The sequence below is a fragment of the Schistocerca cancellata genome, chromosome 6 (assembly GCF_023864275.1).
Source record: "Schistocerca cancellata isolate TAMUIC-IGC-003103 chromosome 6, iqSchCanc2.1, whole genome shotgun sequence".
In the NCBI taxonomy this organism is placed as follows: Eukaryota; Metazoa; Arthropoda; class Insecta; order Orthoptera; family Acrididae; genus Schistocerca; species Schistocerca cancellata.
The window spans coordinates 197104566-197122993 of record NC_064631.1 but is presented as its reverse complement, the minus strand read 5'-3'; positions in this window follow the sequence as shown (position 1 = coordinate 197122993).

Below are 18428 nucleotides of genomic sequence, written 5' to 3'. Positions count from 1 at the left end.
AAGATCGGCTTTGCCCATCTCCAGTCATGTCACAATTCGTTGAGACAGTCCTGACGATACCCTGGCTTCTGATGAATAGCCTCCATAAGAGACAAAGTTCTGGATTCTTCCTTCAGAGGTCTTTGAGTCATATCTCAGAACCAGTTTCGTATGTTCGAATCTTCGTTAGCAATATTCAGTGACGCAGTGTGTCAAACACTTTCCGAAAACCTAGGAATATGGAATCTACCTGAGGAAAAGGCAAGCCGAATTTGACACGAGCGACGCTTTCTAAATTCGTGCTGATTTGTGGACAGAAGGTATTCTGTCTAAAGCGAACTTATTATACTGGAATTTTGCAACTAACCGACGTAAATGATTAAATGATATTGATCTATGATTCTGCGGATCCGTTTTTTACATTCCTTATACACAGGAGCCACCTGCACAACCACGGACGCCAGAAAAAAGAATCATCGGTGTACAAGAGGGTATTGTTATCTACGCTTACGTGGAGTGGTGGAGTGTACTTCTGGTGCCGCTATAATTTCTCCCCGTTTCCTGTTCAATGCGTGAATGGTTTTCCGGATGAACAACGCCCACTCAGTCTCCGCATGAGCTACTCCTGTTTTTCCTGACGTGGTTATTTCATAAGGTGTATATGGTAAACCCATATTTATAGTAGCATTTGAGGACTTATAGAAAGCTTTTGATAATGTTAACTGAATTAGTCGCTTTGAAGTTCTGACGATACCAGGGGTACAGTACTGGGAGCTAAACTCTATTTACAACTTCTGCAGAAACCAGACGGCAGCTAAAAGAGTCGAGGGGCATGAAAGGGAAGCAGAGGTTGAGAAGGGAGTGAGGAGACAGAGTTGTAGCCTATTCCCGATGTTATTCAGTATGTGCACTGAACAAGCAGTAAAGAACAAAAAAGAAAAATTTGGAGTAGGAATTAAAGTTCAAGGAGAAGAAATAAAAACTTCGAGGTTTATGGATGACATTGTAATTTTGTCAGAGACAGCAAAGGACCTGGAAGAGCATTTGAACAGAATGGTTAGTATCTTGAACGGAGGATATAAGATGAACATCAACGAAAGAAAAACAAGGATAATGGAATGTAATCGAATTAAATCAGGTGATGCTGAGGAAATTAGATTAGGAAATAAGACACTTAAGGTAGTAGATGACTTTTGCTATTTGAGCAGTTAAGTAACGGACGCTTAAAATATAGACTGACAATGGCAAAAAAAGCATTTCTGAAGAACTTTGATAACAACACATATAGATTTAAGTATTTTCTGAAGGTATTTGTCTGGAATGTAGCCATACACGGAAGTAAAACATAGACGATAAACAGTTTAGATAAAAAGAGAATAGAACCTTTCGAAATGTGGTGCTACACAAGAGTGCTGAAGAGTACATGGATCGATCACATAACTAATAAAGAGGAACTGAGTAGAAGTAGGAAAACAAGGAATTTGTGGAAAACTTGACCAAAAGAAGGGATCGGTTGGCAGGACACATCCTGAGACATCAAGGGACCAATTCAGTATAGGAGGGACGTGTGGGTGGTAAAAATCGTAGATGAGAAGCAAGAGATGAATATACTAAGCAGATTTAGAAGGATGTACGTTTCAGTAATTCGATGATGAAGAGCCTCGCACAAGGTAGAGTAGCATGGACAGCTGCATCAAAACAGACTTTGGACTGTAGACTACAAGAACAACAACATACAGTAGGAACTTTATACTACCTTACTGTTCTGCGAACACCTATTTCTGGAATTTTAATAGTCCGTTTTGCACGAGGCGTCCCTTGTAGCGTCTGCCATCGGACTTGGATGAATATGTCCACAATGCTGTCGCTTTTAATAAAGTAACCGCCCTTCTTTTGACCTTCTTTATCTCCCCAGCTAATACTGCTTAGCATGGCACTGGGCGAGCTATATTCTAGAACCTATCTAAATGGTGTTTCGATGAGGTACTTTCTCCATGTACAAATCATATCATGGAGGAAGGGAAACACGGACTGCTGATGAATGGCGTCATATTGTGTTCAGCGATGAATCGCGGTCCTGCACTATCCCGGACGACCATCGCCGGCGGGCATGGCAGCGATCTGGTGAGAGGCCCCATACTTCCAATGTTTTGGAGAGGCACAGCGTAGTTACTCCTGGCGTCACAGTGTGGGAATCCATCGGGTATGACTTTAGGCCATGGCTGGTACGGACTGAGGAGGCTCTAACGATGCGGTGATAAGTGACGGACGTCCTGTAAATTGGAAATTTATGGTAAGATCTTATGGGATCAAACTGCTGAGGTCATCGGTCCCTAAGCCTACACACTACTTAATATAACTTAAACTAATTTCCGCTATGAACAACACGCATACCCATGCCCGTGGGAGGACTCGAACATCCGACGGGGGTAGCCGCACGGACCGTGACTAGGCGCCCTAGACCGCGTGGCTACCCCGTGCGGCACGGACATCCTCTGTCTTCGTGTGCCACCTCTCGTTTTACAGTATCATGCTTGCATTCTTAAAGAGCCCAATGCTCGTTCACACAGGGCACATTTCTCTAAGAACTGTCTGCATGACGTTGAGGTCCTCCTATGGGCAGCAAGATCCCCAAATCTGCCTCCTGTCTGTGATACAGCGTCAAGGGTAGCCGCAGCCTTGGTCTGCGAGCTGATGGCCCATGCTGCTGCAAACGTCGTCGAACTGTTCGTGCAGATAGTTGTTGTCTTGCAAACGTCCCCACCTGTTGACTCAGGGATCGAGACGTGGCTGCACGATCCGTTAGAGCCATGCGGATAAGATGCCTGTCATCTCGACTGCTAATGATACGAGGCCGTTGTGATCCAGCACGGCGTTCCGTATTACCCTCCTGAACCCACCGATTCCATATTCTGCTAACAGTCATTGGATCTCGACCAACGCGAGCAGCAATGTCGCGATACGATAAACCGCAATCAAGATAGGCTACAATCCGACCTTTATCAAAGTCGGAAACGTGATAGTACGCATTTCTCCTCCTTACACGAGGCTTCACAACAATGTTTCACCAGGCAACGCCGGTCAACTGCTGTTTGTGTATGAGAAATGGGTTGAAAACTTTCCTCATGTCAGCACGTTGTAGGTGTCGCCACCGGCGCCAACCTTGTGTGAATGCTCTGAAAAGCTAATCATTTGTATATCACAGCATCTTCTTCCTGTCGGTTAAATTTCACATCTGTAGCACGTCACCTACGTGGTGTAGCAATTTTAATGGCCAGTAGTGTAAGAATAAAATCACATTACTGCGTATTTTTTTATTTAAATTAGTTAACTGCAAACACCATCATTGCGCAATGAAAGTAACAATTGCAATATATCTCACAAAATGTGCTGAAACTGACGGCCATCAACCTCACTGCAAGTATGAAATCGGAGAACAAGATTCTGATGCATCTCGACAAATATCCCTGGTGCGTTTCGAATCACATCACAGGCAGCTATAATTTATGGCAGTTAACACCACTTCGTATCCACTGGGGTCTCATACACAAGTGACTGTAGATATCCCCATAGGAAATAACCAAGGAGATTCAAGTCAGGTGACCTCGCAGGCCATGGAATAGGACCTCCTCTTCAAATCCAGCGACCAGGAAATACTGTACCGGTACTGCTCCATCGTACTGTACTTTACGTCTCTGAATAGCACTGAGTGATGAATGGGTCAGTCGTTGATTCATAGCACGTTCCGTCATGGGTCAAAATACGATACAATGGAGCCTCCTCATGGACAAGCAAAGTAAACAAAACCTGCATCATGACTTCCTAGTAAGAAGGCTCGTCCTCCCTGTTTCCTTGCAGGAAATAAAAAAGATACTCGTACTTGTAAATGAATAGCAGAGTGCGTGTAAACTCGTACGCATGTTAGTTGTATATAAGTTGGAAAACAGTAATGCTAGACAAAGCGGTAGACAAGTTTACTTCCATATCACCTAAAGCTGGCTTCTCCGAGCCCATGTTCCCTACCTCAAATTGTTCAGTGGAGCATTCTATATGTCCTGTTACATTTTTGCACGCTCTTACGGAAAACCCTGTAGGTACCTATTGCGATATTATCCGTCAGATGAAGCTTTCATGCAAATGTGTCTTTAGAATTTTGAAGTATTAGACGTGTCGCAGTATTTTATCTCTTCCCTTTAGCTTTTTACGTACCACAGACTTCCGTACATCAAGACGCTAGAGGCCATTGCATTCACTATTAAATAGTATGAAGAATTATTTGTCTCATATGTGAATCGTTTCGCTCCTTGCTTAATAGCTGGTTGTTTCCTCATCGGTAGAAGTGCTTCGTGCTACTTGTTTTCATCTGCTTGCGAGGGCGTTACGGAGAAGCAGCAAGGTCATGACGTACAGAGTGCGTCACAGATGTACAACTTCTCTCGCAATCACAGTGCGATGGTATCCGTTCCAGCAGTGGTTAGACACGCCAGCCCGCCACATTACTGGGACAACTTCTAGGTATCAAATAATATTACTAAATAATATTAAGAATATTGGTGGCTATAGTACTGGAAAGTGTTTGAAAGCTTAAGGTAAATTATACTTTTTTTACTTGTACTCGAAATTCACGCAGATTTATTGTGGCCTTTTCACTATGGGCCGATTCAAATGCGGCCTTATCAGGGCTCGTTCACGTTCTGCTGCCAATTCTTGAATACAAAGAAGCATTACATATCGTTCGAGTGTTTGCAACGCGATTCTTGAGTGTTGGATATTCTTTAGCCTAACAATTGGTACCAGTTTTAATGTTTACTATAATTTTGTGTCTTTGGATATTTGACATGGCGATCAGTGCCTTACGAAAGTCTACCTGCTGCAAAGAAATCAATTCATACTGTAGATCTTTAATAGATAAGTCGACAGAATACATAGATTGGGAGAATCGCTCTAGATAGATATACAGCATTCTTTATCATGTGCAACATTTGAACATCTCAAGCACCGGAAAGCAGCAAGCATCTCAGATCTTATAACTTTCCGACAATGTTATAAAGAACATCATTAAAACCTAAAGCCTTCTATTTTTTGTTTTTTGAATTAAGCTCAGTGCATAACTCGTATGCCTACTGGCGAAATGCCCTGAAAGTATTTCCCCTTACAAAATTTTGACCCATGAAAGAAATTTAACGCAATACGACTCCTATCTGATTAATATACGTATAAGTAAAAAAAGACTTTCACAACGCAACAAGATGTAATTTAAAGAGAATTTGTAGACGTATTTAAGTGAATGCAACATTACAATCAACACACTCTAATCTCCTGATATGATCTAGAAGTATACCTGTACCATTCCTTGTAGAGAGGATACGTGCATCGAAGATGGGCGTGTCTCTTTGTGTAGTCTAACACCGATTCGAAATGAAAATGAAGTACAATAAATACTCCGAATATAATCAGGATGAGCAGGAACTCTCGAAATTCGCCGGGCGGGGAAGCCGCGCTTTCAAAGGCGCCTTAACGGTTCGTTCGGCTTCCCCTCGGGCATGGGTGTATGTGCTGTCCTTCTACATCTACATCCATACTCCGCAAGCCACCTGACGGTGTTTGGCGAGGGTACCTTGAGTACCTCTATCGGTTCTCCCTTCTATTCCATTCTCGTATTGTTCGGGGAAAGAAATATTGTCATTATGTCTCTGTGTGGGCTCTAATCTCTCTGATTTAACCTCATGGTCTCCTCGCGAGAAATACGTAGGAGGGAGCAATATAATGCTTCACTCTTCGCTGATGGTATGTTCTCGAAACTTCAACAAAAGCCCGTACCGAGCTACTGAGCGTCCCCCTTGCAGAGTCTTCCACTGGAGTTTATCTATCATCTCCGTAATGCGGGCGGGCAGAAGAAGATGAGCTGAGATTGGGTGAGGGTGGCAGAGTGATGGGGGGAGGGGGGGTGTAGGAGATGGACAGAGATAGGAGGAACGGTAGAGGAAAGGGAAGAAGGAGCAATAGAAGACTGGAGTAAATACATACCCGGAAACACCGCGTACTGAGCTAGTACTTCCATAAATTGCTCGAAGAACCTAACGAGAGTGGTGGCACAGTGCTGAAACATGGAACTCGCAATAATCTACGTTGATTTTCGAACCCAGTTAAGAACGGAAATTAATGATCAAGAGTACGTACTCAAGCCAGTGACACAATCACCTGATGGAACAGAGCAGTTGCTAAAAATAATGTAAAGTTGCAAAGAAACTAAACGTAAAGTGCGGACTGTTTTGACACTACATATGAAAGTCCAACAGACACATGGAATTATTTCTTGTTACTTTAATTTTTTATTTTTCATGTATATTTTTTAAGTGGAAGAGAAGAAATGTGACATGTTTTACAGCTGCAGCCTAATTTTATATGAATAACTTGGACAAATCACTACCAATTCAAATTATTTGAACAAATCTTTCATGTTATTAATGTAAATATGATGTTTTCACTTTCTCGTAATACACATAAAGTTCTTATTTTAGAAAAAGCTTAGTATATTCCGTGTCAGTTTTCTGAATTCAGTTGTTTAGTTCCTCTGATTTACATCTACAAGAAGCTTAAATAATACGTAAACGTAGCGTTTATTGTTAATTTCTTGACCAATATAAATAGTTTGAAAGGTGTGTTGATGATGGTGAAGGTATGCATCAACATCTGTAAGACATCGTACTTCATTTTATTCAGCACGATAAAAGATTTTAGTTGAAAATCATTTTAGATGAAAAAATATTCAGTAAACGGCGGTTTAAAGCCCATTCGGCTAACGGCCATTAGATTTTCTACGATTTCGACAAAGAGGTTTTGACGAAAGCCGGGATGGTTCCTTTGAAAGGCCACGGCCGATTACCCTCCACATCCTTTTCAAATCAGCGACTGTGCTACTCCTCTAAGGACTTCGTCATCGAAGAGACGTTAAACGCCTGTCCTCCTTCCATAATTCGAAGGACACCAAGTGCCATCAATGTATCACTAATTACTGAACATGCAACAACATGACGTGATAATTAAATTTTGTCATCTTGCCACGACATCATAATATCCAGCTGCAAGATGTACTCAGCAATTTATCGCATCCTGTGTCAGTGTAGTTATGTAATCTCACTGCGTTCAAGGAAGAGACCCCCATACCAGTGAGCTGTTGTGGACTGTTTAGCTACCTTATACACTGGCAAGCACGCGTTACTACAGTGCTAACTGCACAAAGTCTGCTTTATGTAAGATTTTGCATTCTTGGAAGACACCAAGACCAAATCATTTGCTGCGTAAAACTGAGTAATGTCTGATCTCATTACCTAAAGCTGTTGCAATATTTGTGCAGAAAGAAGAAGACAGTTTTTGGCAAGTGATATTTCTAATTTCTTGGATTCACGCGCCAGCATCTCGGAGTACCGACTTCAGTAGACTGCAGACTGATATCCAAAAAGTGATGTGTATTACTCCAATATTGATCAGTTTCGTCCTAAAAGAGTAAAAAACAAAAAGAGGGCAAATGTCTCGAACAAACTTTGAACTGAAGACTGATATTATAAATAACCTACAACGGCTGCGAGTTGGAATGGCTTGTTCCATTACACAGAAATGTCAGTTTGAAGTACAAATATATTCCAAAGATATACCACATATCAATGGTGATATATTTTCTGTCGTAAAAAGCTCAGTAATATCTAGCGACGTTATTCTAAATTTCGTATGCGAAATAATCTCAGAGAAAGTATATGTCAAACATGATAATAATACGATCTTATAGACCACCTTCCTCAGGAGCTGCAATGGTAGACCACTTCAACTAAAACTTGAGGAATATAGTGTTTAAATTTCCTGGTTAGTGTGGTGGGTATTTCAGTTCGCAGTTATAGGCTGAGAGAGTCACGCGATTAAAGTTGAAGCCAGGGACAGCGATTTGTGTGCGGTTTTCTGAAATGTCTTTTCTGAAAATTAGTACAATCATTTAGTTAGACAATCGGTTCATGAGAGCACTATCTTGGATTCCCTTGAGAAAGACAAACATGGAATTTTCAATTAATTTAGAGCAGGGAATCAGTGACCAAAAGGCTGTTACAGGCTACCCTAAGTTATTACAGATGTTACGAAAGAGAGTCTGATTTGTGGAAAATGATGTTGGAAACCAAGAATCGTACTTTAAGAATTATGAAATGTGTGTACATGTGTGAATGTATAACAATGCTGTCGAAAATTTTTTGGACACTGTTATATTTATAGGTTTTTGTTTCTACACATTTGCAATGCAAATTCTCGACCTGTGAAATTTTTTATATGAGACTGTCACTGTAGTGCAAACTGATGTCGTAAATATTTCGGTAAGGAAGGTAGGTCACTGTAAGCACCCAGCTGCGCGACAGTCACGTGGAAAAAAAGCCATTATTGTGTGCCTTTCAGAGGCACAGGTGGAGAAAAAGAAAGGAGGCCATTATCCTCGCTATTGACATTTCTTTGTAGAAAGCATCGCAAATACGACATGCTCAAACTTGAAAACATATGATTACACTGTGGAGCTCTTAATTTATGATATTTACTGAAATGCCTAATGAAATGACAAGAAATATTTTTATGTCTATACACCTGATTATGGCTACTGTCTTTCTAGTTGAGAGATTTTTTTACTACCTTATGAAATGCCATATGGCTAATGAATGATGTTTCATGCCTTCCTTTGTACAGATTTGCTAATTTTCTTCAATATCTAGTTTCTAGCTGCAATGCAGCATTGGTTAAAATAAAATTTAATAGATGTACTAATATCACTATTTTCTGTCTACAGACCCAGTAAAGAATAATTTTGTGATGTACTTTCGTAGAAAAGAGAGCACAAATAGACATTTCCCTTCACAGGAATTGCATAATTAATTTTTTTAATGACTTGGTAACTTTTTTGCAGAGTAAGTTTTTGTGATGCATCACCCTAGTGTTAAGATGTGACATAGGTATTAAACATGGCCATTTTTACTGCAATATTTTTTCTGCTTGAGCTTTATCATGTTTAGATATAAGTTATTGCATTTGCTGCTGCTGTTTGCCAGGCATAATGTTACTGAATTTGACTTTGTATTACTCTGTTAAGCCAGTTTTACTACGGATTTATTTTTCTTGTTTGCTGCACATTGCCTTATATTAGTTGTAATATTGCATTTGCTTTGCTAATTTATGCTGCTTGCTTTGCCAATTTGCATCTTTTATCATAGCTGTTTGTGTTAATTGTTTTGCGCTGCTGCATTATCTCGTCCCATAGTTTAGCATCTGAGCTCAGTAGATTTAAGTTAGCTTAAGATGGGGTAGGCTATATAAGAGAACGAGTTGTGATGAATGGAAAGAAATGCATTGAGAAGCTATAAGAAAATGGTTAGGCCAAAAAAAGTATTTAAAAGAGGATATGAACAAAAAAGTAGGGTTTAGGGACAACAGGTTTAGGTAGGATTTTCTTGGAAATAAATGATGAGGTAAGATAATGGAAAATAAATAATGAGGTAAGAAATGTGTGAACATATAAATACAGAAAGCATGCTTAGATAGAATTTTTTTGGTGGAAACAAATGATGAAATAAGAGGAAAGATATATGGAAAGAAGTTTTGGGGTGGACTGCAGTACCAAATGTCACACTGAAAACAAACCCTGCCCTTTCCTCTTGTGTTATCCCACTATGTGTTTGTGTACCCTTGGGTGTTTGTGTTCTTCCTCTCTTTATGTGTTTATCTGATGAGAGTTACATTGTAGAATTTTTCTGATAATATGTTATTTACTTTGTAAAGATGTTTAGACATTATTTATTCTGTTTTGTTGCTCATATGTGAAGGTGATGTTTCAAAAGTTATTCTGATCTTTATGTATGTACTTATGTCATAATTCCTGTAACACTGATGTATATGTTTATTTCTGTTGTTTTGTAAAGCCCTATTACTACAAATGTTATCTGTATTGTTATGTTCTTTAATGATGTATTTTGTACCTTTGTTATTGTATTCTTATGTTATAAAATTGTAATTGACACCAGTTCATCAAATTAAGTAACTTGTAAGTTCCATTTCACTGCACACGTTTCTGTTGGTCATCGTATATGGACAATATGTGAGAAGTAGGAACTGACAGTGTTTGCACATGTGTTAATAATTCAGCAAGGGACTGGATAACAGCATTGCTGGTTCTAAGGACATTTCAAACAATTTTTTTGTGAGTGGACAAGTGGTGGTTTATGGACTTGCTATATTCTCTGCAAGGCTCTTCGATGGTGATTGTGCACCTACACAGTCACAACAGATGGCTGCCGGCCGTCTCTACAAGGACTACAGTGGGTCTGCACCTATGATGACCCACCAATACCATTATCTCTACAAGGACTACAGTGGGTCTGCACCTTTGATGACCCACCAATACCATTATTTCTACAAGGACTGCAGTGGGTCTGCACCTTTGATGACCCACCAATACCATTATTTCTACAAGGACTGCAGTGGGCCTGCACCTCTGGTGGCCCACCAATACCATACTCTGTAGCAGGACTACAGTGGGTCTGCTCTGTGATGACATACCTACAAATATTCTTCAAAACTTCGACTGACTCTGCTGTGGGTTTGCTCTGTTGTGGCCCATTACCTGTCTGCATGTCAAGAGTCAGCACTGTCTTTCCGCGTGAAGGACAACACTACTTCTTCAAGACTGCATGGAAATCCACTACTTCCGTGTGCATTTTATTTTATTGTTCAGACTTTGAAAAAAAAAAAACACTGCAATTTTACTGTGATGAATGATCAGGACTGTCTTTATGGACTGTGAGAAAATTTTAGCTTTTGACCAACATTGTATCAATAATTGTGTGCATTTGATTTCTTTGTTATTGTAATTCTGAAAAATTTTTTCAAATCTGTATTGGCCACTGCCCAAAACAATTTGTAAAATTTTTTTGTGGGGAGCATGGGGGCTATGTAAGTAGGCTGTTTAGGTTTTTATATTGGTAGTGCCACGTAGCGCTCTGTATGAAAATCACTGGCTGTGCTGTGTGCAGTCTGTGGCTGGTTTGCATTGTTGTTGGCCACTGTAGTGTTGGGCAGTTGGCTGTTAACAGCGCGTGGCGTTGTGCAGTTGGAGGTGAGCCGCCGGCAGTGGTGGATGTGGGGAGAGAAATGGCGGAGTTTTGAAATTTGTAAGACTGGTTGTCATGAACTGCTATATATTTATGACTTTTGAACACTATTAAGGTAAATACATTGTTTGTTCTCTATCAAAATCTTTCATTTGCTAACTATGCCTATCAGTAGTTAGTGCCTTCAGTAGTTTGAATCTTTTATTTATCTGGCAGTAGTGGCGCTCGCTGTATTGCAGTAGTTCGAGTAACGAAGATTTTTCTGAGGTAAGTGATTTGTGAAAGGTATAGGTTAATGTTAGTCAGGGCCATTCTTTTGTAGGGATTTTTGAAAGACAGATTGCGTTGCGCTAAAAATATTGTGTGTCAATTTAAGCACAGTCATGTATAATTGTTGTAAGTGACTTTTCACAGACAAATAACAAGAGTAAATTTTTTATAAAGCTATGGCCCGTTCAGTATTTCTCCTTGAGAGACAATGCTGGGAACCTACAAAAACATTAAGTAAAATACAAAGTCAGTCTCATCAACAACAAAGTTAACGATTCAGCCATCTCTGGCTTGGCGCATCCTCAAGTATTTTACTCTGGTCGTCTTTCCCCTGGCCGACCGCTCTTCCTTCGTCCTTGTTTTGGTTTGTAATTCCTCGGTGTTCTGCTTTCTTGCATTCTTTTTAGTATCTGTCGAACACCAACATCCATACATGTACGTCGATTCTGACATTATTTTCTGCGGTTTAAGCACCATACTTTTAAAATTCAGTTTCATTCTGTCAAACATATACTGTAAATTCTACAGTTTTCTTGTTAAATCATCACCTGAGCAGACAATTAGCAGAAATCGGAAGAACAACTAAATATGCAGCAGCGACTAATTGAGAAAGCAGTCACGAAAATAAGTTTAACAAAAAGTGAAATACCGTAATGGAAGTCAGCAGAAAAAAGGAAAAACACGATGTAAGTTGTAATCGGAAAATTATTAAAGAAGTAGATGCTTTCAGAATGAAATTTCGGGGAACATAGAGAATACCTGAAAATTTTATTATTGTGCATCGGACATAATTAGAAGTTAAATCAAGGTACACAAGTTATAGTATCTACCAGCTTTTACCTGTAGATCAGAATGTTGGACTTCAAGAAAAAAAGAGTTCAGCGGAATACAAGCAACATAAATGTGCTTTCTGCGAGGGATACTGGGTAAGATGCAAAGAGAAAGGATGAGAGGATAAGAAATGAAACAGTACGTGACACGCTTCAAGTCAGTCTCCCAAAAGGAGCTATGGACAGGAATCCTCCGAAAATATTTGGTCACGTTAAAAGAGTGGGACAAGAAAGGCAGGCCGCTGTGGCCGAGCGGTTCTAGGCGCTTCAGTCCAGAACCGCGCAGCTGCTACGGCCGCAGGTTCTAATCCTGCCTCGGGCACGGATTTGTGTGATGTCCTTAATTAGTTAGGTTTAAGTAGATCTACGTCTAGGGGACAAATGACCTCAGACCTCAGACTTTAAGTCCCATAGTGCTCATAGCCATTTGAACCATTTGCAAAGGAAAGACTTTTAAGAAGAGGCCTGGAATGGACAGAATATGGAAGGAGACGAATTTTAAGACCACGATCAAGATGGAGACACAAGGTGAAGGATGATGCGAACCGAAGAGAACTACAGTGGGAGGAAATACTGACTGATAAACAGTGAGAGAAAGAAAATTGGAAGAGGCTTTGTGAACGACCTGCAGAAGCAGAGACAATTCAGAAATAAGAAGAATAAATGCAACGCAGGACGTTTATAAGATTGGTCTTTCTTGCACCAGTACAGAAATCTCGGAAAAGAACGAAAGGTGGATCAAATTCAGACAACCTAAGAAACGATACAGTTCGGCATCAACTGAAATTAGAATCACGTGAACGTAAAATGATGAAATACCGCAACACCACGTGTGTATACGTGCGTAGAATGGACTACATTTGAACTCTATGCTTAATTTTAGCTTATAAACTGGCAGTTAGAAGAGATACAAGAAGACAATTCTTTAAGACAAGACAGAAGAAGAACAGACAGTAGAAGCAAGCTCTGTGAATCACTATAAGCATTACGAAACCGATGTTTCCTTCGTTTTACAGGGGTCCTCCTCAGTGTGACAGAACTGCAGTTTTGTAGTGGTTCTTGTGTTTCATAATGAAATAAAAAGGAATTCAATGCTTTTTTTCGTAATGAAATTAATAGGACGTAGTGTCGAAGCTAAAACGAAATGGCTACAGGAAAAGATTGAGAAACTGAAAAATGAAATGGTCCTCGAAGAGATTAAAAGCAAAGCCGTCAACATTAAGAGAGCAAAAGCTATTCCAATGTTAAAAGCAGAGAAGAGAGGGTGTAAGTGAGAAGAGTAAACCGAAGATTTTTACGAGTGGAAGAACTGTCCGATGATGTGATAGAGGATGTGGAAGTCGAATTGGAAGACATAGGGGAACCACTATTACTGTTAGAATTTGACAGAGCTTTGGAAGACATGCGATCAGATAAGGCTGAAGAGACAGATAACATTTCTTCGGAGTTTGTAAAATCATTAGGGAAAGTGGCAACCAATCGCGACTATCCGAGTTGGTTTACAGATACTATGAGACTGGAGAGATACCATGGAGTTTCAGAAAAATATTATTCACAATCCCGAAGATATCAAGGACTGATAAAAGAGAGAACTATGGCGCAATCAGCTTAACAAGTCGCGCAGAAAAGTTGCTGACGAGAATTACATACAGAACAATCGAGAAGAAAACTGAGGCTTTGTTAGATAATGGCTAGTTTTGCTTTAGGAAAAGTAAAGGCACCAGAGCCAGTTCTGTCTTTGCGTTTGATAATGTAAAAAAGACTTAAGAAAAGCAAGACACATTGTTACGATCTGTCAAAATAGAAGAACTGTTCGACAACGTAAAACTGTTCAAGATGTTCGGAATACTCAGAAAAATAGGTACAAATGTAAGTTATGGGAGATGGCTGGGAATATGTACAATAATCACGAGGTATAAAAATAATGAAAGACCACGAACAAAGTTCTACGAGTGAAAAGGGTGTAACACAAGAATGCAATTTTGGTCGGCGATTTATCTGGTAATAAATATGCAACCAATCACTTTTTTACAATTTATTCAACCAAGAACGCGTTTTCGAGCCACTGCAGGCTCATTATCAGAAGGAAGTGTTACAAAAACATTATGTTGTGGACCAAGTGTAGCTAGATGCAGCGCTGGTGCTGTTGGCGGAAATGAAAATTTAGTAATCGGTGACGAAACATTTACGAATACGAAAGATTTTTTATGTTTTGGGTACTTACAGTGTACTGTTTGCAATATCCATATGCCACTTTGCCAAGCAATGGAAGATATCACGTAAACTTTTTCAGACCACACAACATACTCGTAAAAATATCCTTCCACACGGACAATAAACTATAAAATAAAATTGTTCACAATAGTAAACCTATTAGAGATTGGCATGAAAATTCTGGCATGTACGAACTCACATGCTCCTGTTCTTGCTTCTACATAGTCCAAACAGGGAGAAATTTTGCAACCCGCTAAAAAGAACATATGGATGCACTTCGACTTAAATAAGTCCAGTTTTGCGTCACAAGTTGCTCATCATGAACACCCTGTTGGTGATATCAATCACAATCTTTCTCTACCACACATTACTGAGAAAGGAATACAGAAGGACCTCCTTGAACAATTGGAGATTTACACCCACAAACTAAAATCACCCCAAAAAATCCTAAATGAACGAATGAATCAACACAAAACCTTTTCTTCCAGAATTTGTGGGATATCCTGGCACCAGAACAACAAAAATAACAATAATAACACATATTAATCTTCCTGCAACAATGTTATTCTTCCTGTCATGCAACGATTATGGTATTCAGTAACTTACAAAAAGTTTTTAATTATGTATTAAATATTCCACTCTGTTTATGTTCTGTTCAAAATGGTTCAAATGGCTCTGAGCACTATGGTACTTAACAGCTGTGGTCATCAGTCCCCTAGAACTTAGAACTACTTAAACCTAACTAACCTAAGTACATCACGCACATCCATGCCCTAGGCAGGATTCGAACCTGCGACCGTAGCAGTCGCGCGGTTCCGGACTGCGCGCCTAGAACCGCTAGACCACCGCGGCCGGCTTATCTTCTGTATAACTGTTAACCCAGATTAAAAAATTTTGTTGTCAGTATAAAGACACTCATGCAACTATCAACATTTACTGAAATGTAAAATCTGCACTAGTAATATTTTCACTATAATACAACGTACCCCCCATGAACCATGGACCTTGCCGTTGGTGGTGAGGCTTGCGTGCCTCAGCGATACAGATAGCCGTACCGTAGGTGCAACCACAACGGAGGGGTATCTGTTGAGAGGCCAGACAAACGTGTGGTTCCTGAAGGGGGGCAGCAGCCTTTTCAGTAGTTGCAGGGGCAACAGTCTGGATGATTGACTGATCTGGCTTTGCAACACTAACCAAAGCGGCCTTGCAGTGCTGGTACTGCGAACGGCTGAAAGCAAGGGGAAACTAACGCCGTAATTTTTCCCGAGGGCATGCAGCTTTACTGTATGGTTAAATGATGATGGCGTCCTCTTGGGTAAAATATTACGGAGGTAAAATAGTTCCCCATTCGGATCTCCGGGCGGGGACTACACAAGAGGATGTCGTTATCAGAAGAAAGAAAACTGGCGTTCTACGGATCAGAGCGTGGAATGTCAGATCCCTTAATCGGGCAGGTAGGTTATAAAATTTAAAAAGGGAAATGGATAGGATAAAGTTAGTTATAGTGGGAATTAGTGAAGTTCGGTGGCAGGAGGAACAAGACTTCTGGTCAAGTGACTACAGGGTTATAAACACAAAATCAGTTAGGGTATGAAACGTCCCCTTAGAACAATTGTACAGGACTGAGCTTAAACTGACACACAATATTTTTTAGCGCAACGCAATCTGACTTTCAAAAATCCCTACAAAAGAATGGCCCTAACTAACATTAACCTATACGTTTCACAAATCACTTACCTCACAAAAATCTTCGTTACTCAATACAGCGAGCGCCGCTACTGCCAGCTAAATAAAAGATTCAAACTACGGAAGGCACTAACTACTGGTAGGGATAGTTAGCAAATGAAAGATTTTAATAGAGAACAAACAATGTATTTACCTTAATAGTGTTGAAAAATCATAATATACATAGCAGTTCATAATATCCATTCTGTACTCAAAAATCCTCCATCTCATTTCCCACATCCACCACTGCTGGCGGCTCACCTCCAACTGCGCAACGCTACGTGCTGTTCACATCCAGCTGCCCCTCTACAATGGCAGACAACAATGCAAACTAGCCACAGACTGCACACAGCACAGCCAGTGATCCTCATACAGAGCGCTACGTAACGTTGCCAATTAGAAAATATAAACAGCCTACTTACAAGGGGTAATGCTGGAGTAAGTTTAATAACGAATAGGAAAATAGGAATGCGGGTGAGCTACTGCAAACAGCATAGTGAACGCATTATTGTGGCCAAGATAGATACGAAGCCCACGCCTACCACAGTAGTACAAGTTTATATGCCAACTAGCTCTGCAGATGACGAAGAAATTGAAGAAATGAATGATGAAATAAAAGAAATTATTCAGATAGTGAAGGGAGACGAAAATTTAATAGTCATGGGTGACTGGAATTCGTCAATAGGAAAATGGAGATAAGGAAACGTAGTAGGTAAATATGGATTGGGGGTAAGAAACGAAAGAGGAAGCCGCCTGGTAGAATTTTGCACAGAGCACAACATAATCATAGCTAACACTTGGTTCAAGAATAATAAAAGAAGAGTGTATACATGGAAGAAACCTGGAGATAATGACAGGTTTCAGATAGATTATATAATGGTAAGACAGAGATTTAGGAACCAGTTTTTAAATTGTAAGACATTTTCAAGGGCAGATGTGGACTCTGGCCACAATCTATTGGTTATGAACTGTAGATTAAAACTGAAGAAACTGCAAAAAGGTGGGAATTTAAGGAGATGGGACCTGGATAAACTGACTAAACCAGAGGTTGTACAGAGTTTCAGGTAGAGTGTAAGGGAACAAATGGCAGGAATGGGAGAAAGAAATACAGTAGAAGAAGAATGGGTAGCTTTGAGGGATGAAGTAGTGAAGGCAGCCGAGGATCAAGTAGGTAAAAAGACGAGGGCTAGTAGAAATCCTTGGGTAACAGAAGAAATATTGAATTTAATTGATGAAAGGAGAAAATATAAAAATACAGTAAATGAAGCAGGCAAAAAGGAATACAAACGTCTCAATAATGAGATCGGCAGGAAGTGCAAAATGGCTGAGCAGGGATAGCTAGAGGATAAATGTAATGGTTTAGAGGCTTATCTTACTAGGGGTAAGATAGGAAAATTAAAGATACCTTTGGAGAAAAGAGAACCACTTGTATGAATATCAAGAGATCAGATGGAAACCCAGTTCTAAGCAAAGAAGGGAACGCAGAAAGGTGGAAGGAGTATATAGAGAGTCTATACAAGGGCGATGTACTTGAGGACGATATGATGGAAATGGAAGAGGATGTAGATGAAGATGAAATGGGAGATATGATACTGCGTGAAGAGTCTGACAGAGCACCGAAATACCTGAGTCGAAACAAGGCCCCGGGAGTAGAGAACATTCCATTATAACTACTGACGGCCTTGGGAGAGCCAGTCCTGACAAAACTCTACCATCTGGTGAGCAAGATGTATGAGACAGGCGAAATACCCTCAGACATCAAGAAGAATATAATAATTCCAATCCCAAAGAAAGCAGGTGTTGACAGATGTGAAAATTACCGAACTATCAGTTTAATAAATCACGTCTGCAAAATACTAACGCGAATTCTTTACAGACTAATGGAAAAACTAGTAGAAGCCGACCTCGGGGAAGATCAGTTTGGATTCCGTAGAAATGTTGGAACACGTGAGGCAATACTGACCCTACGGCTTATCTTAGAAGCTAGATTAAGGAAAGGCAAACCTACGTTTCTAGCATTTGTAGACTTAGAGAAAGCTTTTGACAATGTTGACTGGAAGACTCTCTTTCAAATTCTGAAGGTGGCAGGGGTAAAACACAAGGAGCGAAAGGCTATTTACAATTTGTACAGGCTATTTACAATTTGTACAGAAACCAGATGGCAGTTATAAGAGTTGAGGGACATCAAAGGGAAGCAGTGGTTGGGAAGGGAGTGAGACAGGGTTGTAGCCTTTCCCCAATGTTATTCAATCTGTATATTGAGCAAGCAGTGAAGGAA